Raw genomic sequence first — 27,361 nt, forward strand, 5'->3', positions numbered from 1 at the left:
CCCAGGCGCAAAGTGAAAAACGATGGCGGTAAAGGATTACTGCCATCGTTTTCTGCTAGGTCCGATTAAGACCCGTGACCGTTAACTAAGATGCCATTAGCGGCATCGTAGTTAACGCTGCCGCTAACTGCACCAAGGACGCGCGCACGCGACCCCCCACACCGTAATTACCGGCATGGCGGAAAGGTACGCGAATGCCGACCCAAGCGGACATGCACCTAACGCCATCACCAAGCCCGTTAAGTACCTTACCGCCATGCCGGTAATTACGCCATCGCGAACCAACCATAAAGGGCCTTGTGCAGTGAATCCAGCTGCCACAGGTGCACAGAATCAGCACAGGTGGAGGCAATACAGACTCAGGAAGTACAAAAAGAGCACACCCAACCCCTTCCCAGACCCAGTCACACTCCACAATGATATCAATAGGACTAGCAATGTTGGGGCTGGAGGACCTGATAGCAATGCAAGTGCTACAACTACAACTACAACAACAACAACAACAACAACAACAACAGGCTGCACAGAGAAGACGCAGGAGGAGAAGGAGGGCAAGGCAGGCCCAGCAAGGCCAACCAGCACAGCCAGTACCACCACGCAGGCAGCCCACAATCCCACGCATCAGAGCCAGTCCATTCAACCTCACTGCTGAGCAGATCCACACCCTGTACCATTTGGACCGGGACACCATCACCGCCATCGTGGACATGACGCACAACGACATTGTCAGCAAGATAGAAACACTAACTGCCATCCCACCCTTACTGAAGGTAGTGTCTGTACTCCACTTCCTGGCCACAGGCACCTACCAGCACACAGTGGGGCACTTGCATGGTATTTCACAACCATTATTCTCACGTACACTGATCCAAGTGCTCGATGCCCTCCTCAAGCACACAGATGACCACATCTCATTACCACGGTCTGCCCAGGAGATTGCAAACACCAAAGTGGGTTTCCATGCACTAGCCAGCATACCTGGTTGCATTGGTGCCATCGACTGCACCCATGTGGAATTGGTGGTCCCACATGCCATGGAGGTACCATACCGCAACTGTAAACAATTTCACTCAATCAACGTGCAGATGGTCTGTGACTCCAACAGGATCCTCACACATTGCTGTGCCCGATTCCCCGGATCAACCCATGATTCAATGGTCCTGAGGAACTCCACAATACCACGCTACATGGAGCGACATGCAGGCCCAAGATCCTGGCTACTCGGTGAGTCTCACGTCATGACCTTGGTATGGCAGAAAGGGGGGGGGTGATGCATACTCCACCTGGCAGAAAGGGGGGGGATGATGCATACTCCACCTGGCAGAAAGGGGGGGGTGATGCATATTCCACCTGGCAGAAAGGGGGGGGGATGATGCATACTCCACCTGGCAGAAAGGGGGGGGGGGATGATGCATACTCCACCTGGCAGAAAGGGGGGGAATGATGCATACTCCACCTGGCAGAAAGGGGGGGGAATGATGCATACTCCACCTGGCAGAAAGGGGGGGTATGATGCATACTCCACCTGGCTGTGACTAGCAGAGACGATCAAACCCTAAAGCAGCACTAATGTCATCTCACACCTGTAGACATTATGCCTGACCGAAGCAGCCCCACCATGTCAAAGAAGGTGTGCATGTCACTATACACCATCTACTGAAAGGCGTGTCCCACATAACAGCGCACAAAGGAGGCACATGACGGACAGAAACACCACAACACCACAGCACAGACAGCAAGGCCCACTAAATGTCCCTATCAACATCCGGATAGTTCACTGGGGTCATAATGATGCAGACAGCAATGTAGCAAGCATGTGAGCATTGACATCACAGGACACGTGCCAGGTTACCTAAACATACTGCATGGACGGACACAGTGGATGGGCACTCACAAGGCACTCGACCACCCTGCATACATGGTTTGTTGGCATGCAAAACTGTCCATGAGAGCCATGGACATATACCGTTTGCATAGCGTGAATCCATCAGCGCAACTGAAAGTGGTCCAAAGTAACAGTTCAATGTGCATGTTGGCACGTCATGTTCAGAATTAGATGTAATGACTGACACATAAATTGTTTCCTACATACAGGTGATGCTGGCTATCCCCTGAAGAGGTGGCTCCTTACACCAGTCCAGAACCCACAGAACCAGCATGAGGCGGACTTCAACCGTGCCCATGCACGTACCCGTGTGGTGATTGAGCAGGCATTTGGCCTACTGAAGGCACGGTTTCGCTGCCTCAGCAGGTCTGGCGGGGCACTCCTGTACTGCCATGAGAAGGTTGCAAAGATTGTCATGGCATGTGTGATGCTACACAATATGTGTGTCAGACGGAATGTTCCATTGCCCCCTGACGCAGAACTGCAACCACCTGACGATGAGGATGATGAGGGTGGGGATGGGGCAGCACCTCAAGGAGGCAGAGATGCACAGGAGGGCCGTGAAATGCGTCAGAATATCATTGACCAATGCTTCTAGCACACACGGCTGGTGTGTGTAACATGGAGACGGCACTTGGGGTACTGTGTGTGTCTGGGACATGCACACTGTGGACTGTACACCAATAAAGCACACATACGCAATGAGCAATGTCCACACATTTGATTTGTGCAAATCAAAAAAGTGTATTATCAATGTGCATAGGTCAGAAACACCCTATCCCCCCTCCCCCTCCCCCTGAACTCCCCAACACACCCAATCCTCCCTCCCCCTCCCCTCTGAACTCCCCAACACACCCAATCCCCCCTCCCACTCCCCCCTGAACTCCCTGCAAAGGTGTGACGGTGCCCGTAGTGAAGGGCTGGGTAATGTTCCATTGGTGCACTGGACGGCCACTATTGGCAGCCCCATCTCCCGGCACCTGGGGCCCCCCTGCCTGTGCTCCTCAGGTTCCTGGATGACCTGCGGACTGGGGTGGCTGGGGCAGAACTTGCTGCGGAGGAGGTACTGGCCTGCTCGCTACGCCGTGTGTCCATGATTGTCTGTATGAGTTCACTTATCATATTCCGCACCGCGGCTAGTTCTGCACAAATGTCCTTGCTTGCTGATTGGATGGCTGCCTTGATGTTCTCAGCACATCTCTCCATGCCTGCACTTGCGCCTCCACAATCAGCAACATGCTGTGTCAGTAGTGAGGACAATTGTTGTTGCCTCGTTCATATTTCGTCCAGCGATTGCTGGAAATCAGGGGCAATGGAGGTTGCAATTGCCGGCCCAATTGGACTACTCCCCTCCTCCCCTACTCCCAATGTGCTGGGAGTGGCTGGCCATGTATCTCCAAGGGATAGCCCCTGTGTGTCGTCTCCGTGCAGGCTACATGCCGGGGACAGGTGTGGGGAGTGAAGGTGGGCATGCAGCGACGGCAGCAGTCTCCCCAATGGTACTGCCCCCCGCAGACACATTGCCCTCAGTGCGCAGCAGTTGTTGTGTGTCTTCCGTGGGTGCTATCATGGCACTTTCGTCGGGGGTCATTGCTGCCCTGGGCTGTCTTTCAACAGGGATTTTGGCCTGGTGTGGTTTGGGCATGGGTCCAGCAGAGGTGGAGGGTTGTTGTGCTCTTCTCTCTGTCCTGGGCTTCTTGGCTGGGGTGGTGCCACTCTCGTCCCTGCCGGTGTCCGATTGTGAGCCTGTGGTGGAGCAGAGGAGGGAATGTGTTATTGATGGGTCAGCAAACATTGAGCAGGCATGAAGATTGCCATGGTTTTGAAGGATAGATGGTGGACTTTGTAGGCTGTGACATACAGGTTGTCCCATTTTTGGGTGGGTTGAGCATGCAGAAATGTGTGTGTCTGCTGTGGAGTGTGCATGCTGCATGTGTGCAGGGTGTGGGTCTCCTGCTGATGTGTTGTGTTTCCCATATGGGGCGACATTGTGATTTCCATGTAAGTGTAATTCAGGGTGTTTTGCATGGCTGAATTGGAGGCACCTACCTGTGTCTCCTGATGTCGGGGCTCCTCTCTCCATTCCACCAACGCCCTCAATGCACTCTATGCCAATCGTCGAGGCACAAATCTCCTCCCATGGCTGCATCTTGATTGGGGAGTCTGCTCCCCCGCCAGTTGCCAGGCCCAGGTTTCGATTGGCTGACAGTATGCTCCTTACTCGGAGCTGGAGGTCATCCTACCTTTTGCGGCACTGTTTGGAGGTGCGTGGGGTGGTACCTACGGCACTGACCCGTTGTGCCACAAGTTCCCATATTTCCTTTTTGCGGGCTATGGCTGCTCTTGTCATTTCTGGCGAGAATACGATGTCTGCCTTTTCCTGCAGCGTTTCTGCCAACATCGTTAGTTCTTCCCGACTGAAGCGGTCCTGCCGCTGCCGATCGCAGGCTTTCTTCAGGACTTTGGGAATGTTTAGGTGGGGAAATGGGTGGGTGATGGGTTTTACAAGGTCTGAGGGTCAAATGTGGTGTGGTTGGGTAGGATGGCAATGGATTGTGTTTTCAAAGATGGCCGCCGTGCTCGTTCCCGTTCCGCCGCGATGACACTACTTCCGGTTCCGCTTATTTACGGTGACCGCTAATTACGGTCACCGCTAATTACGGTCACCGCTAATTACGGTCACCGCAATGATGGGTGGCGGTAGTGCACCCTGCGTGGCGTACGATGCCGGTAAGGGCCGTTTTGGGGTCATTTACGCCATGACGTAGTTTACATTACCGGCATGGCAAAATGCTTGTGCACGATGGGTCGTAATGTGCCGCACTTTGCTCTTCAATTGAATGTTAATGGTGTAAGGGCGAAATCAACACCGAACTCTATAACGCACTCTGAAAGCATTTATTGTGGTCTAACGGAGTGTAACTGGTGTAAAGTCGAACACAACGTCGACTTGACCGAGGCTTGTTTGTGAAGTATATTGTTGTTTAAATCTAGCAAGGGTGAACCTAGCATCACCGCACAGTAGAATACCTGTCCCTAAGCCACGTTAGAATGGAGAAGGGTCCTTTCACATTGAAAACTGGCATGCCGGCTGTGAATGTGTCTTTATTTAAGGAAGGAATTACTATGATACCTAAAGTCACATTAGCAAATTTTAGCACCCCAATACAACAACAAAAATAAATCCATTGACACGCTTAGGTGACAAAAAACCCTGAATAAAAACAGGAATCATTCGATCTCAAAGGGATCTGATATTTGCCAATATTACAATCATGGTGTGGGACAGGGGGATGAGACAAGCAAAACTCAGTCGAATAAAGGCAGCTATGTAAAACAAGACAAACTTTCTGAACTGAACACTCGACTTGATGTGGAAGTGGCCACTATTAAGGTCAATGTGACAGCAATGACAAGTTCTAAAGCTGGTATCTTGATATCAGACACCACTATGGAACACAAAAGTAAACGTTGTGATGATAATATCCTGCTGACGCATAAACCACTTGAAAAGATTAACGAGAGCCCACCCAAATTATGCTCTGTGGAATCTCAACAGAGATTAAGAGAAGCCTATCAAACTATGCATATTACAGGGCAAGTGGATGAAGAGGCGCTCAATTTTATGAACCTGAGCCTGACAATGAGGAAGAAGTTGTATGTGTCCACTTCAACACAGGGACCTAATGCAGGTAGACAACTTGTCTCCAATCCCAAGGCGCAATTCAAGTGACTGTATTTTGCATAGGAGAATTGAAGAATATAATGAGATCCAGACATCAGTTAATAAAAGGACTAAAGCATCCCTAGATCTGGTTGGGAGCTCAGAAGGAGAAGCATTTGTAAACTCACTCTCTTTTGTGCCACTAACTCCAAGGCAATCGAATATACCATGGGATGGGCAACAATCCTTGCGGCCTGCTGATAAATATACGGAAGAGACCTTAGTGCAGACAGATATGAGCAAAACTTTGCTGGCTATGAACACAGCTCTATTATCCTTAGCCAAGCTGTATGAGGCAATGGACCAAAAGCTCAATTATCAAACAATACTGCTGACAAAATTGACAAACCAAAATAATGGTGGGGTGGATATGGGAGAAATAAGAGAGTGTGAACGGCAGTATGAGATCTTTAGGCACTGCGACATAAGAAACTCTGAGACTCAAACTGAAATTCTGCAAGATCATGGAAATAAGGTAACATTACAGCTGAAACAGTTTAATTTCAGTGGAGCAACTCATATAAAAGAACCTGCTGATGATTTGGAACTTAAACTGCAAAACAATTTATGTTGCGATATTGGTGAGAAACCTAAAACCAATATTAAGTCAGTGATAAATGTTGAGGATGCCAATAGTGAGAAAAGTCAAGATCAAATGCCTATCATACCTGTAAAAATGGATTTAGGAAAAAATAACTCTAACAAATTGGTGAGAGTCACGAGAAACAAGTCAAAAAGGGCAACCATTACTCAGACAGCCAGTAAAACAAGTTTGTTTGTTGGTTTGTTTATTTATTTAGTATTGCGCTCCAAACCCTTGGGTAGCTGGGCGCAGAAGGGTAAGATAACTTAAACTTAGATTACAGAATGTGTACAGTGAATGCATATACATATACATACAGATGATAGAAAGTTACAGCCTGTCCGGTTACAGTGGAATGGTACATTACAGTTTTGTATATAAATATGACAAGATACAGACAATGAGGCATGGCTAGGGCCTCATTACACGGAAGGCGGTAAGGGTTTACCGGTACCGGTATTTTACCGGTACCGGTAAACCCTTACCGCCTTACTATGGAGTCCCTTTGCGGGTTGGAGAATTTAACGCCTGCTTTTCGCAGGCATTAAAAACCAACCCGCAAAGGGACCAGGGAACTAATTACGGTACCGCAATTTGCGGTGCCATAATTAGAACCTTCCCCATTCCCATTATGCTCTATGGGGCAAAAATGGGAATGGGGAAGGGCAATGGGGGAAGGGGGAATTACGGTCCCACCAACCTTGGAATAGGGCGGTAATTCCCCTTTCCACCAAGGCGGTGCCGGTATTTTACCGGCATGGACCAAGGTGCTAATAGCACCTTGGTCCACCGCCGTCCGTGTAATGAGGCCCTTAGAGTCAAAAAGAGTGGTATTGCAATGTACAAATAGGGCAAGCTATCGGTCATTAGTTTGTAGCCATTTAAGTACATTAAGTCTAAATTTGGGATACAGTTGTTCCTTTCTGAGGTCAGGCGGGAGTGCATTCCAAGTCTGTGCCGCTATAACTGGGAAGCTAGATCCACCAGCTGTGACTCGTTTGAATCTAGGCGTCTCTAGCTTGTGGGCATTGGCCGCTCTCATTGGACGGGTAGTAGATTTTCTGTTTATCCTTTCGGCAAGGTAGGGTGGTGCTAAGTCATTTAGAGCATTTGGAGGTAAGTGAAACTGTTTTCAGGAGGATCCTGACAGATATTTTTAACCAATGAACCTCTCTTCTAGCATTGGAGATGTGTTCTTTGATGGGGAGATTCAGAGCTGCTCTTAGGGCATTGTTTTGCATTTTTTGAATTTTGTCAGTGACATATTTGTTGGCACCTGAGTACAGGGCATTACAATAATCTAATCTAGACATTACGAGGGCATTCGCCAGGGTGATACAATTCGAGGTACAGATGAATGGTCTACATGCTCGGATGAGCTTGCAGGTGTAGTCTGTTGAGGATGCAAGTGAGTTAACTTGTTTCTTAAGAGAGAGGGTAGCGTCCAGATAGAAGCCTAGTGTCTTGACCAACGGCATCACCTTTATGAGGTTGTTGTCGATGTTACTTTTTTTAATATTGGTTTCGGAGCCTAGGATTAGTATCTCGGTTTTATTGTCATTCAGGCAGAGGCCATGAGATGCCATCCATGCCTGAATGAGGAGGTATACCCTGTTTACTAAGGCTGTGTCCTCTGAGAAATTGCCCGAAAGGGGGATGAGGATCTGGGTATCATCTGCATAGTTAGTGTAGGTGATACCCAGTCTGTCCAATTTGTCAAACAGAGGCTTAGTAAAGATGTTATACATAATGGGTGAGACACAGGAACCTTGGGGTACTCCACATGAAATTTGAATCGGGTCAGCCGCCGCTGATGGGGAAAAGACTTGCATTGTCCTGTTGGTCAGGAAGGATTGGACCCAGGCTATGGCTTCACCTGAAAAGTGAGCCGCCGACCTAAGGTGGTTGCATAAGACTGCATGATCCACTAAGTCGAAAGCTGCAGAGAGGTCCAGGAGAAGTAGCATAGCAGTTTGTCCATTGTCCTTCAACTCCTCAATTTGTGTCTTGAGGTCTAGCAGGTCAGTTTCCGTTCCATGAAGTGGGCGGAAGCCAGATTGTCATGATCCTAGTAGATGATTAGCTTCTAGGTATTCCTGAATTTGAATATAGGCTGCTCTGTCAATGATTTTGAGTAGAAAGGGGACAGTGGTAATGGGTATATAGATGGTGGGGATGGTAGGGTCTAGCGTTAGTTTTTTGAGCAGGGGGAGGACCCATGATTCTTTGAGGTTATTGGGCACTGTTTTGGTATTGAAGGATGCGTTAATAAGCTTGGAGATAAACGGGGCTAGATCTCTAGCGGCGTCCTTTATAATTTGGGCAGGGCAGCGGTCACCCTTGCAGCTTGATGGTTTTAGAGAAAGTATGATTTTCTCTGTGTCAACTATGGAGATTTCTTTGAAAATAAATGGTGTTGTCGTATTGGTCCCAGTGAGGGGGGGGGGCGGTTGTTTCTCTGAGGGAGGCAGTGAGGCCTTTCTAATTGCTATTTTCTGATGCAGCGATGTAATTTTATTCGAGAGGGCATTTTGAATTGCAGTGCACCATGGCTTGTCCTTTGGGACAGTGTCTGCCATCGGAGTTGGGGATTCCATTTCACATAGCATAGTGAAAAGTTCCTTAGTGTTGGATCTGGCCTTTGCAATTCTCTCATTGAATATATCCTTTTTGGTATTGATTATTTCTTTTTTGTAGTGTTTAGAGAGTTCAGCTAATTTAGCTTTGTTGCCGGTGGTAGGGTAGTGGCGCCAGATGGATTGTAACTTTCTTTTATGTAATCTTAGTTCATTAAGCTGAGGCGTGAACCATGCATTGAGGTGGGATTTCTGTTTGGCTTTGCGCATTTTAAGCGGGGCAATAGTGTCCAAGGCCATGGTCATAGCATTATTGAACGTCTCAACTAGAGATTTAGGGTCAACATTGTTGATAGCGTTGTTAAGAGATGTGAGGAGGTGAGGGAGTAATTGTACCGCTGTGGTATCCTTTATACTTCTGGTGGGGAGTGGAGGTGCCATGTCAATAGTTTTGGGACTAAGGAGGTCAAGCGTGGCTGAGAAAGTAATAAGGTGATGGTCCGTCCATGATTGCGGTGAATTGTCTGTGATAGTAATGTTGCAGTTCAAATCGGACACCCAGTCGAGGGTCCTGCCTTTGATATGGGTGGGGGAGAGGACTTTTTGTAGCAGTCCATGGTCTTTGAGAAGCGCAGATATGGATTGAGCATGTTTCTTGCCGACCTCGTTGAAGCCAAGGTTAAAATCCCCCAGCAGCAGAGTTTGAGAGTGGTCTTTGGTATTGTTGGTGTAAAAACTAGACAATTCTTGGAGATAACAAATGCTACAAAAGCAACTAATGACAAAAAAGAGGTGAACAGTGGAAGCAGTGGTCAATTGATACATCAAGCTGTGAGTGACAAAGAGAAAGTCACTCCTAGTTTATTCTATAAACCACTAGATGAGCTAGTGGCAGAGAATGCTCTTATGAGTGAGAAAGAAAGAGGCCAATCGCAGTTACCTCCTATTTCTCCAACCTTCTCTGAACAGATGGAGCCATGGTTGAGTGGGCTAACTGACGCTCAAACGATACATGGCCAATAGGCAAAAAGAAATTACACTAATTGAAATGACAAGGATGCTCACAAAAATCTAAGGTACAATCCCGAATTGTGTGGCCCTAAATCCATCTTGACAAACTCAGTTGGAAAGCTACCAGATAGCGGAAATCAAAGATCATATATTCAAATTGAGAGCAGTTGCGCAAAATAACTACCACTGTTTCATATTGGAATGTAGAGGTCACCCATTTGCGCAGTTTGATTTAAATTGGTCAAGTGTCCTAAACATCTGTAAGGAAGTACCACAATTGAGAAACATAACTACATCAGACATCGATAGAGTCGAGTTTTTGGATGATCAAGATCTTTCAAAATCCTGAATCTCTGTTCGTTCGACTGTATTAGCTGATATCATGTGGTATGCAAGGGACACTCTTTTTCAAATGGGTTTTAAACTGTATAAAGAAGAAGTGCAAATAACACAAGGAGACAGGCTGAGTCCCAGGAAATGGACCCCGTGCATTTATGGAACCAACAATAGTAGACAAAGTGATGAGGAAAGTCAACAGGTAGATCATGCGTAAGAATCCATAATAAAAGAAAAAATCCAGTTCATATGCTGGAACACACGTGGATTTTCTAATTTCACTATCGCATTAAAGTACGGAGCTTAATGGTTTTGATATAGTGGTACTGCAAGAAACTTGGCTGGTGCAGGCCCCCATATGGGATGGCTATGAAATAGTCCTAGAACCAGCTTTTTGCTTACCCAAGGGCAGACCAATGGCAGGTCTCATGATAGCAATAAGAAAATCGAAGGGGTTTAGAGTAACTATGTATGACTCTCCCACTGATAAGTGATGCATATTCCATTCTAATTGTTAATATCTACTGGGGAAGGGCGCATCTGTCACCAGACTGTTTTTTTGAACATCGTGAAGAAGATCTTGCCAGGATTGCATAAGAAAAGCATATTGATTATGTGCTAGTTATGGGTGAACTTAATCTCCGCCTTTTGGTAAAAGGCAGAATAAAACCAACAGTGGAAGAACAAAGGTGGTGTAAAATCATGAAAGATATGCAATTAATAATGGTAAATGGCACAGTGGGGGGTGATACTCCTGCTGCCAGTACGTGGCATAATGGTCCATTTGAAGCCACAATTGACTATATATTTGTGAATGGAGCAATGATGAACATAATCCAAATCCTGGATGTAAAATCGAATGGTAAAAGTGAGCATAGTCAGCTCTGTTTAACTTGGGAGTTGGAGAGAAGCCAGCTTGTGAAAAGCTGCAAAAAATATAAAGGCAATATAATTGTAAATAATATGAGGAATCGAATAAAATGGTCCAGAACGTCATTGAATAACTTTGATAGACGTCCAGGACAGGATTATGTGTCACCTATGCAAAAATATGTGTCTGTAACGAATACTGTACAAGGTTATAGCCATAAACATACACACATTTTCGATATGGATGTTAAAATGAAAAAAAGCTGAAATGAGGCAACAAATACGTATGCTAAAACATTTATCAGTAGAAGAGAAATTGTCTAAAATAAAACATCTATGCACACTTTACAAAAACTGGCAAAGAGGAAGGAAGGCATTATGTTACCAGCGGGACAGTGAACATATGTTAACAAAAATTTCCTCGAAGTCGTCTGCTGAAATCTGGGGCATTCTGAACAAGGCAACGTATAAAGATCAGACTTCTGTTCAGATAAATTACATTGCAGCAAAAACTGGTGCAATTACTTCCATCAAATATACCAGACTCTGATATTAAATTACCATTTAGCTATTAAGAGTGAAAACTGGGATCACTCAATAAAATTTGATCAAGAAGATGTGTTATTTTACATCTCGAAACTAAGCACCTCACCAGCCCCTGGTCCAGATGGGCTAGATAATAGAATGCTTAAGGAAAATGCAGGTGTCTGGTCATCAATATTAATGAAGATATTTGAGGAAGTGATGCGCACAGGGGATTTACCTGAATCATGGAGGAAGTCCATCCTTATCCCGCTATATAAGAACAGGAATAGACTTGATCCAGCATCCTAAAGGCCTATCGCCCTTTTGGATTGTCAGGGGAAGATATTTGCCCATTTACTGCTCCGTGAATTTAATTGTTGGCTAAATAAACAGAACTTAAGAGATCCATGGCAGACGGGGTTCTTCAAAGGATTGGGTACAGGTATCAACCTATTGACTATAAATGCATTTATTACTCAATAATCAAGAAGGAAATTACCTTTCTATGTAGCATTTATCGACTTTAAAACAGCGTTCGACTCAATCCTAAGAGAACTTATCATGAAATTAATTAAAAGTAACTGCCCTTGGAATATCTTAAAGTGGGTTATTGAATCCACGGGCAGACATCTTTGCAAATAAGACTGGATAGTGATGGCTCATTATCTGATCCCATTGGTACTTCCAGGGGACTTAAACAAGGGTGTATACTTGCCTCAGCAATTTTCAACTTTTTTATTTTGGATCTGGGCAAGGAATTCACTAATATCATAACTGATTCACCCAAAATTGGGCAACGAGAGATCAAATGGCTGTTATATGCCGATGACCCCCTTCTGATATCCAAGATACCTATGGGGTTGCATAACATGCTACAAGCATTGGAGAAATATGCCAATTTCAATAAAATGACCATAAACATCAAATAAACACAGGTAATCCAGTTCGGTAGCCGTAAACAACGAAATAAGAAGCTTGGGCGGCAAGTAAATACTCAAGAGGTGGAATCTGTGTGTGAGTACACCTATCTGGGTATAAATATTAATAACGATCCAAGTGATCTACCATATGAGATTACCATGATGTTGAAATGGAACAGTTTAATATCGCATTCCAGAGTTATTAATGGTAAATATTGTAAATTCACTATCGCGCCCCTGATAACATACTACAAACAAAAGGCTTTGCATATATTGTTATATAGAGCAGAAATAAAAGCATGCAAGCCAAATGACAATTGGAATAAAAAAGAAGGGGCATAATGGAGGAGCCTATTGAAGCTTCCCAAATCTACACCTGTAGCCCTAATAAGGCATGAATTAGGGCTTATATCAATATATGCCATATATAAATAGAAGGTATGCATGCTTTATAGGAAATGTGTTTTGGATAAACATCAGAATGGGTTGGTTATACAGCTGGCAAACTATGTGAGAACATCAGAGGATACATTTATTAAGCAATGGAAGTCACAGGCACAGGGGTTCATGCAGGAAGCTGACATAACGGATGATGTGCTCCTACATAATCCGGATAAGGCAAAGCACAAAATGTGGGAACATTGACTGGAATAGCACTAGGGAAATGTGTCATAACTATAAATGCTTCAAACAAAATCCCTTTGCTTTAAAATCTTTTGGAATCCCTGAATCTTCTCTATTGAAATCGCCAAATGTCATGCATCAGTCAGGACTTCTGCGCTTGAGATTAAACTTGTGGAAAACCAGAGAAGTTACTGCAAAATGGTCTAATGACAGCAACGGAACTAATATCTGTCGATTTTGTAACACCCAAATAGAATCCCTTGAAGATATCATCACTGAATGCTCAGAACTAGAGAGTATAAGGATCAAACATTTCAAGAACTTGTTTGAACATATAATACATATGGAGATGAAAGCGTTATGGGAATATGTATTTCATGTGTACTCGAGGACAGTGGGCTATGCAACAATGAATTTTATGAATGAATTGAAATTAGAAAGTGACATTGACAGAGTTAAAATTACTATGGAATAACTAGAATAGGTCATGATACTTCTATTTTTTATTTTGGAGATTACAAGATCCTCCTTATGTATTCCTTGTTTCTCTCTTTTATTTTTTTATTTTTTACCAGGTTTTGTTGTACTATTTACATGCCAAATCAAAATGTCTGAATTATGTAAATTAATGAAAATGATGATAATTCTTAAAGACAATTTTTTTGTATGCGTTTTATATATATATATATATATATATATATATATATATATATATATATATATATATATATATATATATATATATATATATGTACAATTGTAGAAATAAATAATTTTTTTGTATTGAAAGGATGAATTTTTCAGCCAAACCAATAATAAATAAAAATAAAATTAGAAACAAAAAGTGTTTTGCAGTGTGTTTGGAGGCAAGCAGTACCTGCACGGATTATTGGCTGAGTTGGAGTCTGTCTCCAGTGCTTACTACTCCCAAAGAGGTGGGGCCACATAATTCCCTCACCAGTGCGGAGTGTAGCGCAGTGTATTTGGAGTGTTCAGAGCTCCTGGAGATGAGGGGGCCTTTTGTTAACCGTCGTGTGAACACTCATTTACCATCTACATATCAGGATTGTACAGGCCCTTGACGGTGAGTGTTAAAGAAATTTCACCCGCCTTGTCCCCTCTTACTTTGGCAGACAACACATACGATCTTTGTAGCGGGGCCTAATGTCTACACCGGTTTCGGCTCTGATCACTGATGTGGAATTACTAGCCGCAGTGAATCTACCTTTATTTCCCTCGCTGGGTGACCAAGATTATGGAACAGCCGCAGGCCTTGTTACTTGTGCCGGTGTTGAAACCTGCACTGAAACCCTCCTGCAATGTGGCAGTTCAAGAACCGATGCGGTTATCTAATCTGATCACTTCTTTTCTTTCACAGAATTGAAAATCCAAGAGCTACTACAATGCTATAATTGATCATCAAGGAGAGGGGGGGGATATGGACTTCACAAAGACATATAAAACCAGAAGTCCACTGGTAATATGGTGAATTTCCAATTTCTCAATGAAAATGCATCTATTGATATGAAACTGGATGATACTCCCCTGGACCTGAGTCTATTACTAACCATTCCATCAAACAGTGATCAACATCTCCCTGGACCTGATTTTTTTTTCAACTTCACTGGCTCTCTCACTGACTGCTCTCCTGCCCAGACGACAATTAGCAGTTATGTGTAAAATAAATGAGGGCCCCAAGGAAGAGAAGATGGGTTCCTTACAGAAATAAATCAGGTTCTACGTATCTTGGTCTCTCTATACAAAGGTATACAAAGAGAAAGCAAGTTAAATAAGGCCTTTTTGGAATGGCTGCTATTTGAATTCAAGCATATAAACATTCATATAGCAGCTAAGGAATTTCTTTTTGCTCAAAAACAACCTTATCCAGAAAAGACAAAGATGAAAAATTTACAACAGGAGATAATTGTGCGTGGTTGGCCGAGGCAGGACTGGAGGACCTTGCGCCTGTCAGCTGCACAACTATTGAGCAACTACCAAATAGCCCATCTGTTAAGCAAGCTCCTACTCTCCACTTTGTAATAAGAACTACGAAGGAAGCGTCTACATTTGCTCTGAAGAGAGCTTTAATCTCATGACAAAGCCAGACTCCTTTCCTGGCAGAATAGACTGAAGTCACAAAGCAATCAAAAGGGTGAGAACAGCCCCAAAAATAGTATACTCAGGGGAGAATATTCAATTGTGACAATTGTTAATTCAACTCCTGAAGTATCCGATGGCACAAACCGAAAGCCCCCAAAGCGAAGGAAAAATGTGGGAAGGCAAGTAAAACAAAAAAACATAGTACAAAAATCTACCAAAAAACAAGTTGCTTAGCAATTCATATTAGCACTCTTTTCCCAACCAACAGTTAAAGAGGTGATTCATCAATCAAAATCTCCTGCAGCCTTGCATCAAACTACAAAAATTCCAACTACTAATATAGCTATTATTACCTTAGCGACCCAGGAGCCACAGGGAGCAACCAAAACAACAACTGTTCCCTCCCAGCCTAAAACATCAGCAGACTATAGATTACTCCTAAGTAACCTGTGAGATGCTTTCCAGGTAACACTACAAGAGTTATATTTAGCAACACGAACAGACAACTTACCCATGGTCGAAATACATCTGCTTGCCAATTGGCCAGGTGCAATGATGTGGCTAACTTGCAGGTGCCTAATCTGCAACAGTCCCTGAACACATTGATATTGGGGCCTGGCTCTCATACTTTGGCTACCAGTCCTTTAACCTTAAATTGTTTTAATCAACCAGGAAGACATCAAGACTGCTAACCCCTGTGCCCCAGGTCATTTGTCTCCTCCCATTAGAAAGAAAACGGCCACCTTCTCGTTAAGTAAAAATAAAAAGACCCTGGTACACTGTCTTATTCGAAAGCGTGATACCAGAAACATGACGGATACTTATGAACAGGTCCAACATTTTACTCCTGTTATGTGAGATTCGTGTCTTGTCCAGTATTACTTCAAGCGACTTAGAGAGGGTATTTCTATTTGATCGACAACATACTGACGTAGCAGTGATGCCCCTAAATTCAAAGATTGTGATGGACATTCTGTTGAACGGAAAAGCCTCACATCAGTGACTGGGTTTTGACCTTATGTCTTGTACTGATCAAAATATTTGGGGGGTAACTCACTTCTAGAAAAGAGGAGAATCGACCAAAATGTGCAGCTTATTCAAGAGCGGGTGGTATTAGCAACAGAGGAGCAGGTCTTGTTATTAAAGAGGAAAAACAGGGCATGTCTCTGACTTAGATATCTAGGCATAAGTCTCGGGAACCTGTCCCTGATAACTGTAACTGCCTATCTTTCATGTCATTTAATTCAAGAGGCAATAACCATCTATTTAACAAGGATGTAGCATGATCATTTAGGCAATATATTCTTATCAGATTGCAGGAAACCTGGCTAAAATCTCCACCCTCGCTTGATGGCTATACAATCTCATTTCAAGCTGCACGGCAAGGGGAGAGTGGTTGTGCTTATGGTGGTCTACTGACAATAGTAAAATCAGACCCAAACATAATGGTAGTAGCAAATTTGGATATATTGTTTGGAATAATGGCCACCAATATTAGATTGGGAAGTTAGGTGGATCTTAATATCCTTTTGAAAATTTAGTGGCATCATGGCATGTCCCCACTAAAAGAGGTACTATACCTTATAACATCTTTTACATTGGATTGGTATGATGAAGTACCCGAAGGACATATTCTCCTGGCAGGAGATTTGATCTCAGATTGTATAAATGGCCAGGAACAGGTGAGCTTCACTGATTTATTGACTTTTCTAGTGCTTAAATGGTTGCATGGTCAAATGTGGCATAAGGCTCTTTCAAGTCTGGGGCTGCAGGTTGTGAATAGAACGGTTGTTGGGGACATACCCTCTCATCCCACCTGGACCAATGGGACTACTTACTGAACAATAGACTATGGGCCTCATTACGACTTTGGAGGTAGCCATGGCGCTATTGGCGCCACGGCTGCCTTCAAAATCGGGTCCGGGTTCCCTGAATGGGGAATTACCGGGCCATTCCGAGTTTGGAGTGCCCGGTAATTCCTCCTACAGGGAACCCGGGCCCGGTCCTTCCCCATTCCCATTGAGCCCTCACAGGGCTCAATGGGAATCGGGGCGAGAGCTAACAACGGGCCCGACAGGCCCGTTGTTAGCTCCCTGGTCCCCTCGCGGGACCTGCTCCGGACGTCTGGTAAAACCAGACGTCCACATCGGGTCCTGTGAGGGGACCTCGTAATATTGCGGAATGGGTTTGACTGCGCCGCCACCATTAGCGGCACCCGTTAACCCATTCTGCAATACTTGTAGTGAGGCCCTATGTCTATGTTGATAAATGGCTGCATGATCTCTGCACACATTTCGAGGCTATGGGATCAAGCTTTAGTGACCACTCAGTGTTAACAGCTCAATTTGACATCAAGGAGAAAGGAGATTCTCCAATGTATTACAGTTAGGGACGCAGTGTTTATGACTGTCCAGGGCAACGGAATGTTGTGGACTCCTAACCGGGCAATGAAGGTGAACACGATTATCGCTGATTCCCTTACTGTAAAATCTATAGTGGAGAGGTCTGTGGCTCGCTCAACTGACAATTTTGAATGCTTTATAAAATAGCCAGTCATTACTATCGGTTCTAGATCTGGAAACTCGGATGTGTATATAGGACCCACCAGCATGTATATAATCTAGAGTCGGTCCCTCGGGGGAAAAAACTCAGAGGTCAAGTGTGGGTGATGTAGGGGGATACTATTACGAGTTTCTCTGAGAAGACCACACTCTTACAAAAAACTCACCAAATCTATAAGAACTGGTTGTGAGCTAGTAAAGCCCAGAGAACACAGCTAGATGCCGAAGCAATGTTGTTTGCAATCACTAACAAAAACTCGAAAGCCTTTTAGGCTCTAATAAATGCTAAAACAGGACCGCAAGTCGACAGACTGGTTAATGCGGTTTCAGAAGCAGATTGGGTTTCCCCCTTTGAAGTCCTATACACCCCAGTATATCCTGCTTATCACCTGACACAATTTCCTTGACATGGTTATGGAAAATGGACACAATCTGTTAACCAGTTCTTTAAATCAAACCCAGTTTTGTGGTTGGAAGTGTTAACAACTCTATTTGTAGATGTCATAAAAACAAAGATATTCCCTCCCACTTGGTGCCAAGCACAGATAATTCCAATATATAAAAAGGGTGCTAGGACTCAGACATGCAATTATTGCCCTATAGCGATACTAGAAGCAGATTCCAAAGCATTTGTGTCTTTAGTGCTGGGGCACCTGGAGTCTTGGCCCACAAGTAGGGGGATCTTATCCAAATTGCAAAGAGGCTTTCGTAGGGGCATGGGGACCTCGCTTAATGGCATGATTTTGAAATGTATACAGTATGCAGCTTAGTCCAAAGGTAGCAATCCAGTCTATGGTGCCTCGGTTGACTTGATGACTACTTTTGACACAGTGGATCATTCCCTGCTCTTTCAAAAATGGCAGACTTGGGAAATCCCATTAGGGTTGTTAAGATTACTTGTGGGCCTTCATGAAAATTGTAATGTACAGGTGTACAGATGAGTTTTGGCTCCCTACCTTTACAATTTATATATGGAAGACATAGCATCATACTTGAAACCTAGGTCTATGGCAACTCTAAAAAACACCATTGACGCCCCTTATGGCTGGCTTTTTTAAATGTTTGACAGTACGCCTATAGGTCTGCAACATTTATTGGATGGTTTTCGCGATTTTGTGGAGAAGCGCTTGCTAATGATTAATTCCTCAGAGTCGAATGTGATGCAGTTCTCGCATGCAAGAAAAGATCTACTTTTTTTGACATGTCTGAGGGGAGCAAATTCAGAAGGTCGACGCCCTCCTATATGTGGGCTTCCTGATAAATTGTAAAAAGTTGGATTTGACTATTCAAACATGGCTTCAATCTGTTAGTTTGGCAAATCAAAATATGGGAAATGTTCCCTCATATCGTTTTTGTTTTTATGAGTCACCATAGCGTCCCTTTAACAATGTTTTTTCACTGAATATATATACATATATATATATGTTTGTGAAAGTGTGTTTGTATGTGTATGTATGTGTTTGTATGTTCAGGGTTGGCTACAGTCCCATAACAGTTGGTGGGCTGAGCGTTTGGTCCAAGGTCAGCATACCAGTCTGGGATTTACTGGCGATAGTGAAATTTAACCAACCCACCCAAACGCCCTGCACAGGGTGGGATCCGGCCCTGTGCTATTAGTATAGGCAATTTCGGGAGATTGCTGATTTTTGCGATTCTTGGGTCCAGCCCCACAACAGTTGGTGGGCTGAAATTCTGGACCGAGATCGGCATACCAGCCTGGGGAGTACCGGCCATAGTGAAACCTGACCAACCTCACACATTCACCCAGCACGAGGTCGGGTCAGACTTGTGCTATCTGTTTGGGCACTTTCGGGAGACGATTTTGTACATTTTCCAAAAATAGGAAGTTAGCACACAAGGTTGGCATACCAGCCTGGGGTGTACTGGCGATAGTGAAATTTGACCAACCCCACCCATTCGCCCTACACAGGGAGGAGCGGGGTTCAGCCCTGTGCTATCCGTATAGGCAATTAGACATGCACAAGGCTATAGCAGACCCCCACATGCATGTCAGCTACAGATCCGGGAAACGCTGGGTGGTACTACTAGTATATTAATAAAGACATATTGTGAATATTTAATTATTTTTTATTGCAGAACTGTAAGATTTTTAATTTGCTGAAGTTCTTCTCATTACAATTGTGTTGGCATCTGTTAAATTGTATGGCAATATTTGTTTTGTGGTAATTTGCTGATTATTTCGTCCATTACCAACAATGTTAACAAGAACATTTGAAAAAGAGTCCAACTGAAAACACATTTAATCTTTAAGAATGACAATTATATTCCCTTTATATACAATAGCTTTTTGAAATATACCAATGCTCTTTTAACATACACGTTATAACATGAATAGCTTTATGTACTTGTTCCAATTTGTTCTGGGTATCGTTGGAAATTGGGGAAGTACTTCTTTTTATTAAATATATTGTGAATATTTAATGTACTATATTGTTTATTTTTATTATCTAACTATCAATTTTTTATTTGCTGTTGTTCTTTTTAATAATGTGTGGGCATCTTTTACATTCCATTACAATCTTTCTTTTGTGGTAATTTGCTCATCATTACATTCAAACCATAATGAATCTTGCTATACGTATATTACATAATGAGCACTGTGTATGGTGTTACCATAATAACATGTTAAACTTTCAGTTTTATAATTGGTTCCAAAAACTTGAGATTGTGTATAGTTTCTAATTAAAGTCTTGAATTATACACCACGAGGTCTATATATTAATACAATTTAAATAAGGCAGTTAGAACGCTGCATTACTTGATTTGTTTGTTTAATAGGTTGGTTACTTCATTCACAATTTTCATCTATACGATTGTTTGTGAACAGATGTTTACATGGGATCTTGTTAACATTAGGAATATGTGACAGTAGAAAATGTTCATTGGTCATAGATTGCATGTTGGAAAAATTAAAGACATGCACTCATGTGTATATGTATAATTAATACTTATTGTATTCTTAACATGTACTGCAGCTGTAAGTACATTTTGCAATATTGCCTTAACAAGTCATACAGATCTTGTTTCTGGTTGGTGGTAAAATACGTTTGTTGTAAATTATTATCTAATTCTGTAAGTATAGGAGTACGACTATGTATTGTATGTGCATTGTTAGTAATGTTACTTATGAATGGTTTCACAGATAATATAAAGGTATCGTTACTTGTAAGAGTTATTTTATTAACCAAAATGTGTACTTTTAACAGCATATGCAAAGTTACATTAGCATACATTAGCATAACAATTCACTCCATTATTATTAGTAAAACTTGGAGGTCTAGTTGTAGGACTATTAGCTGTCCAAAATGGACTTTATTTTACTGCAGTATTCATTTTTGCACTTTTTCCTGTGACTTAACTTGTTGCGATTTTGAAACTCTGGTTTTACCATTCACTGTAACTGATTTTCTTTGTATTGGTATATTAATTAGGGTAAGTGATTAGTATACATGAAACACAGCATGTTGTATTCTTTTATACATGCAATGTGGGCTGTGATTTATTTACATCCATATTTACAATAAACTAGTGCATGTTTGCACTCTTGATAAATTCACATAATTAATTCCTTCCTTAAAAACATTAGATCCTTTATCTTGTAATGCTGAATGTACACTTAAACCTTCAGATGTAGTTATGTATTGTTTCTGCATATGCTGTTATTGGACATTGTTTGAATACTATGTAAATGTCTTTTAAAAGTTGAAAGCATACAGTAACCCTTTTTATTTCTTGTATTTCTTTAATGTTATCACATTTTGATGCAATATATTCAATGAATAAATTGCTAGTATGGTTTTAAAAGCAACTATATAGCCTGTTGCTTCATAAACTAAGCCTTCTTCTAGAGCCTTTGCCTTTAAACAAACATTGAAACAACTATCAAGGCCTGCTGTTCTATAAACTTTGAGGGTATACTTTTAACCTTTTTTAAATGTCTTGCTTCTTTTGAGTTAAAGCAAATTGTTCCACATTGTCTACTGCTTCAAGTGAAATCATATTTTTATTGTGTTTGTAAATCATTTTACATCTACATTTTTCAGAATCTGCTAACCTAAACATGAAACATATTGGTTTTTGCCTTGTTTTACTGAGGCACTATATAATTGGTCTGCAGTAACTACATTACCATATAAAATATCAATAAATGTGCTGCTTCTAATAGTTTTAAATGCTTTTATGTATTTGGTTAAAGAAACTTCAACCTTTACAAAACTAACACACAGAAAAAAAAGAAAACAAAATACAATATATCCAATTCATAACATTTCATGAACTCATCCTCAGTAACAATATTGCTAAAGCATTCATTTCAAACATGACAAAATACATTTTAAAGTAAAAAACACATGTTTCCATTCTTAGAGATTTATTAAAAAAAAGATTGCAACATCTGTTATGATTAAAATAGTGCGGCCAGCCCGGCATAGCTCCCATATAGTCTCATTCTTAGAGATTCAGAGAGTTAAAAAAATTCACAACAGCTATTAAAATTGAGGTAGTGCGACCAGACAGCCATAAATCCCACATAGTCTCACGACCAGTGCCTGCAAAGCAATCAGCGTGTTTCTCAAAAGCCTTCCACGTTGCACTGACAGAGAGGCACAACCAGTCACTAGATGTTTCAGAGTCTCTCTTTGTGTCCTATCTTGGCAAAACCTGCAGTACAAGTGCTCAGTGTTAGCTAGGCCATTTCAAACTAAGATTTCCTTTGTGTGCAAAATGTTCATGCAATATCTTAGAAACTGGTCCAGCGTGGCCCTTCCAGGATAAATCCCAAGGAACGGAGCAAGGGTACCCAGTCTCTTATGTTCACCTTGCAAGTGTGACATTGATGAGTAACTGTGAATATCCTCAACATTATGAATTCAATCCAACTCATACAGGACTTGCTTATCATTTCAAGGATTTCCTATGAAATATGTCGTCATTAGACTCATTTCATATAATAGCTGGGTGCATAGTTCCACCAGCTCACTCAAAACCTTCTCATCCCTGGCCTGATAGATCACTTTAAGAGAGGAGAACAGTGAGTCCTCCATCCATAAGCAGCATCTTCCTTATACTGCCAAGTATTTCCACTGGGCTCTAGCCAACAGCGACACAAGACCTAATTCATAGTGCACAACCTTACAGGGACACTATTTGGTAGTCAGAACACACGTCTCCACATTTGACCCTCCAAAATGGGCAAAAAAGATTACCAGCAAATCTTGTAAATGCTTACTTAATATTCTTACAACCAAAATGTATTCACAAATCTGAGTATGAACATCTACAAAATGTCCTCAAAAACCTTTAAATCCATAAACTAATAGAATAACGCAACAGCTATCTAACAGTGAAAAACTATAACAGTTAGAATACGCCAACTGGTATCTAACTACAACCATAAACTGCAATATAAATTTTTCTAAGGAAACCCTGCAATACTTATTACGTATAAAAATACCCTCAACAACTAAACCATCAACAGTTAGAATACGCCAACAGGTATCTAACTGCCCCAAAATTCTGCAACAACCAAACAGATTAATGAATACTGCTAAAATGCAATATGAAATAAACAATTAGAATACGCCAACTGGTTTCTAACTGCAAAAATCGTTCCACCACTTCCAAACCAAAAACCATACACCTATTCAATTCCTCCTACTGAAATCAACCACGAAAAAGATTGCACCATAATGTAGAAAGTTTTTTTTTTTTTTATCCTGCATGGATTTTTTTTTCTCCCACAAACCCAATTATTATATGAACAAACACAGGAACTGAGCACATTGCACAATACACTGATTTGAAGCATAGTACTTGTAAAGTACTAACTATGAGGGTCGACAAAGTACAGAAATGTCTGCTTTGCAATGCAATAACTCATTACAAACTACCTACACCAACATGTTATCTTTTCATTTATCACTGAGAATGGAAAAACAATATCTGCTCCATTTTCCCATACCATGCAAAAAACGGCATACTGCCCCAACAAAGCAAACAGTAAGTATACAATGATTGGAGGCATAACCACCACAACATATCACACCTATGCAAGCAGTGTGTTATGCTGAAGTGGTTGTGACCAGGGCCTGGAGTCTTGGGTTCATGGCCTGGCCAAAAAACTGCATACAGCCTAAACAAACAGTAAGTATACAATGATTGGAGTCAAAAGTACTGCAACGTAACACGCTCATGCAAGCAAACACCTGACCACTGACCACAACCCAAAATGTTTGCTTGCATGGGTGCGTTATGCTGCGCTGGTTGTGACCAGAGCCTAGAGTCTTTGGTGCATGGCCTGGTCAAAATACTTCATACAGCCTCAACAAAGCAAACAGTAAGTATACAATGATTGGTGTCACCACTACCACAACATAACACACCCATGCAAGCAAACACCTGGCCACTGACCACAACCCAAAATGTTTGGTCGCATGGGTGTGGTATGCTGCGGTAGTTGGGGCCAGGGCTTAGAGTCTTGGGTGCATGGCCTCTGGCCTATGGCCTTCGGTCATGCACCTAAGACTCCAGGCCGTGGCAACAACTGCAGCATAAAACAACCATGCAACCAAACACCTGCCCACTGACCACAACCCAAAAACATAACACAACCACCTCAAGACCTATCCACTTCAATTAACATCCTAAAAGAATAATTATAGACAATGCACACACTCTTCAATACATACCCTCTTCAATACTCTACTAACTACCCAAAACCAATACATCAGAGCATAGTAAAATACCCAGTAGTGTGGCCAGTGTTTACTATGTCCGCAGACAACCGTGGTGACCACAGACACTGTGATCATGTCACAGCCTTTTTCCACCTAAACAAATACAGCAATTGCCCCATCTCTCCCTTCCCCACGCTCTCCAGCCACTCTCCCACACCAACACACCACCCAAAATGAGATGTATGCTCTGTTCTGCACCACGCTATCCGTGAATATCCGCAAATCCAACATGGCGGATTCCTCAAGAAAATGTGACGCACCTCACGCTTCACTGCAACCAATCAGCGAACATGTTTCTTGTCCGTGGACATAACGATGACCCACTAGCCAATCATAGTCCTGTCCGCGGAGCGAACAGGAAAGTGTGTCTGCAGACCAGAATCAGATATCACTAATTTTTTTGGACCTACTTTTTAATCATTTTAAAAGAAACTACTTGACGGATTTCCACCAAATTTACAAAAGCACGCTTTCGTGACCAGGCCGCCACTCCTGCTGCAAATTTGGTGAAAATCCGTCCAGCTGTTTGGGCTGTAGGCGTGAGCAAAGTTTTGCTCCATTCAGTCTATGGAGAAAAAAAATGTAGGAGTCCCTATAACTTTGCCCCCCCATAAATGAAACCTCACCAAACTTTGCAAAACAATTCAGAGTGGGCCATATACTTTCTTTGCAGAGTTTGGTGAGGATTCGTCCAGGGGGAGCAAAGTTATAAGCCTCTCAAAAAGGGCTCTTCCTATGGGTTTAGCAACTTAACCATAACTACACGCCCGCTACCACGGGGCGTGTAATATAGATATAACATATACATATACTTTTATATGCTTCTTCAATTTCTAGTGATTTTTGTAATGATACCCAGGAAAACTTTGAATAAGTATGCAAAATAGTGTATGTACAAATATCCTGTTATTGGTATTTTTCAAAATGCTGTTATACAATAAGGCAACATAGTTGAATTTTTTATTTGACATTTTTGTTTTTTAATTGGACTATTTTTAAAAGTGCCTTGTTAACATTGGTTTATAGGGATGGCTATTAGGGGTCATACAAATACAATTTTCAAAAAATGAAACAAATAAACTTAGTTGCAACCAACGTTAATATATTTTAACAAAATAACAAGAGCAAGAGAGTTAAAGTTAAACATGAAAGTTGACAACATTAATTAAGTTAACAACATAATCTAAATATTATAAATGCATTTATAAAAATAATTATACTAATACTAATTATACTAATACGTAATATCAGGGTAACCTTAACTCATCCTGTTTTTTTTTTCTAATATTTTACTAAGGTAAACAATATTAAGACATGTTTTATTGTATTGTTTTGCTAACACTCTTTTTACAGCTTAGTAAATGAAACCCACATATATATGATTTGATTGGTTATTTATAACGCGCTTAATACCCTGAGGTTTCTAAGCAAGGACCCAGGGATCGAACCTGTGTTGCTCTGTGTCATCTTGCTTCCAAGGCAGCACATTACCACTGAACTATCCTCCCAAGACAAATAAATATACATGTATTGGGCTGATTTACTAAGCTAAAAAAAATACGGTAAGTAAAACGAATTTTAATAAACGAAAAAAAGGGAAAGTAAAATGTACACCAAAAAAATGACTTAAGTTCGACTTACACTGCTTGTGTTTTTGGCATAAGTTACCTGAAAAGTCATTTTGTCATACATGCAGTGAAAGTTACGTCAAGATGGGGCAATTTACTAACAGGGTAATTCATAGCGTGCGCTAAAATCGATTTTCGGCCACAGCGTATTCATGGATTTTAGCCTCCAAAAGCAGTCGTGGCGCAGAGTAGCGCAGCGACCCTGCAGCAGCGCCAGTTAGGCCCCCAAGAACGCCCCTAGTGCAAGGAAAAGCCATCAAAATCCCCAATCCAGCTCAAAGGGCTGCGCTAACCCAGGACCAGTTTACCGGGCTGCCAAACAGCAAAGCCAAGCGGGGAACGTGTATTACTGGAGTGCGCGGGAAGTTTTACATGCGATTTCAGCAGGGTACGTGTATTTCAGGGGTGCACGGGAAGTTTTACACGCGATTTCAGCAGGGTATGTGTATTTCAGGGGTGCGTGGGAGGTTTCACACGCGATTTCAGCAGGGTACTGTATCTGAGGGGTGCGCGTGAAGTTTCACATGTGATTACAGCAGGGTATGTGTATTTCAGGGGTGCGCGGGAAGTTTTACACGCAATTGGCCTGGGTACATGTATTTCAGGGGTGCGCATGAAGTGTTACATGCGATTTCAGCAGGGTACGTGTATTTCAGGGGTGCGCAGGAAGTTTCACACGCGATAGGCCCTGTGCGAGTGGGGTATGTGTATTACTGGGGTTCACGTGAAGTTTCACACGCGATTTCAGCAGGGTACGTTTATTACGTGGGTTCGCGGGAAGTCTCACACATGATTGGATGCGGATACGTGTATTTCGGGGGTGCGCGGGAAGTTTCACATGTGAAAGGGCCTGTGCGAGTGGTGTACGTGTATAACTGGGGTTTGCGGGAAGTTTCACCTGCAATCTCAGCTGGGTACGTGTATAACTTGGGTTCGCGTGAAGTTTCACATGCGATTGGAGCAGGGTACATGTATTACGGGGTTCGTGGGAAGTTTCACACGCGAAAGGGCCTGTGCAAGTGGGGTACGTGTATAACTGGGGTTTGCGGGAAGTTTTCGGGGGTGCCGGGGAGTCCTACACGTGATTTGGCAGTGTGAGTCCTCCCAGGTGTTCCCTGTACACCCTCCACGGCCCCTGCAGGCAGCCCACACCACAGGGGACTACCCTGCACCCCTGGTCATGTCCCGCAGGCAGCCCACCCAACATGGGCATGCCCCCCAGCAAAGCCACATGTCTCCTTGCACTACTGATCACCAAACCAT

This window comes from Ambystoma mexicanum, chromosome 4p, assembly GCF_040938575.1.
Source record: "Ambystoma mexicanum isolate Mex_15411 chromosome 4p, UKY_AmexF1_1, whole genome shotgun sequence".
Taxonomy (NCBI): Eukaryota; Metazoa; Chordata; class Amphibia; order Caudata; family Ambystomatidae; genus Ambystoma; species Ambystoma mexicanum.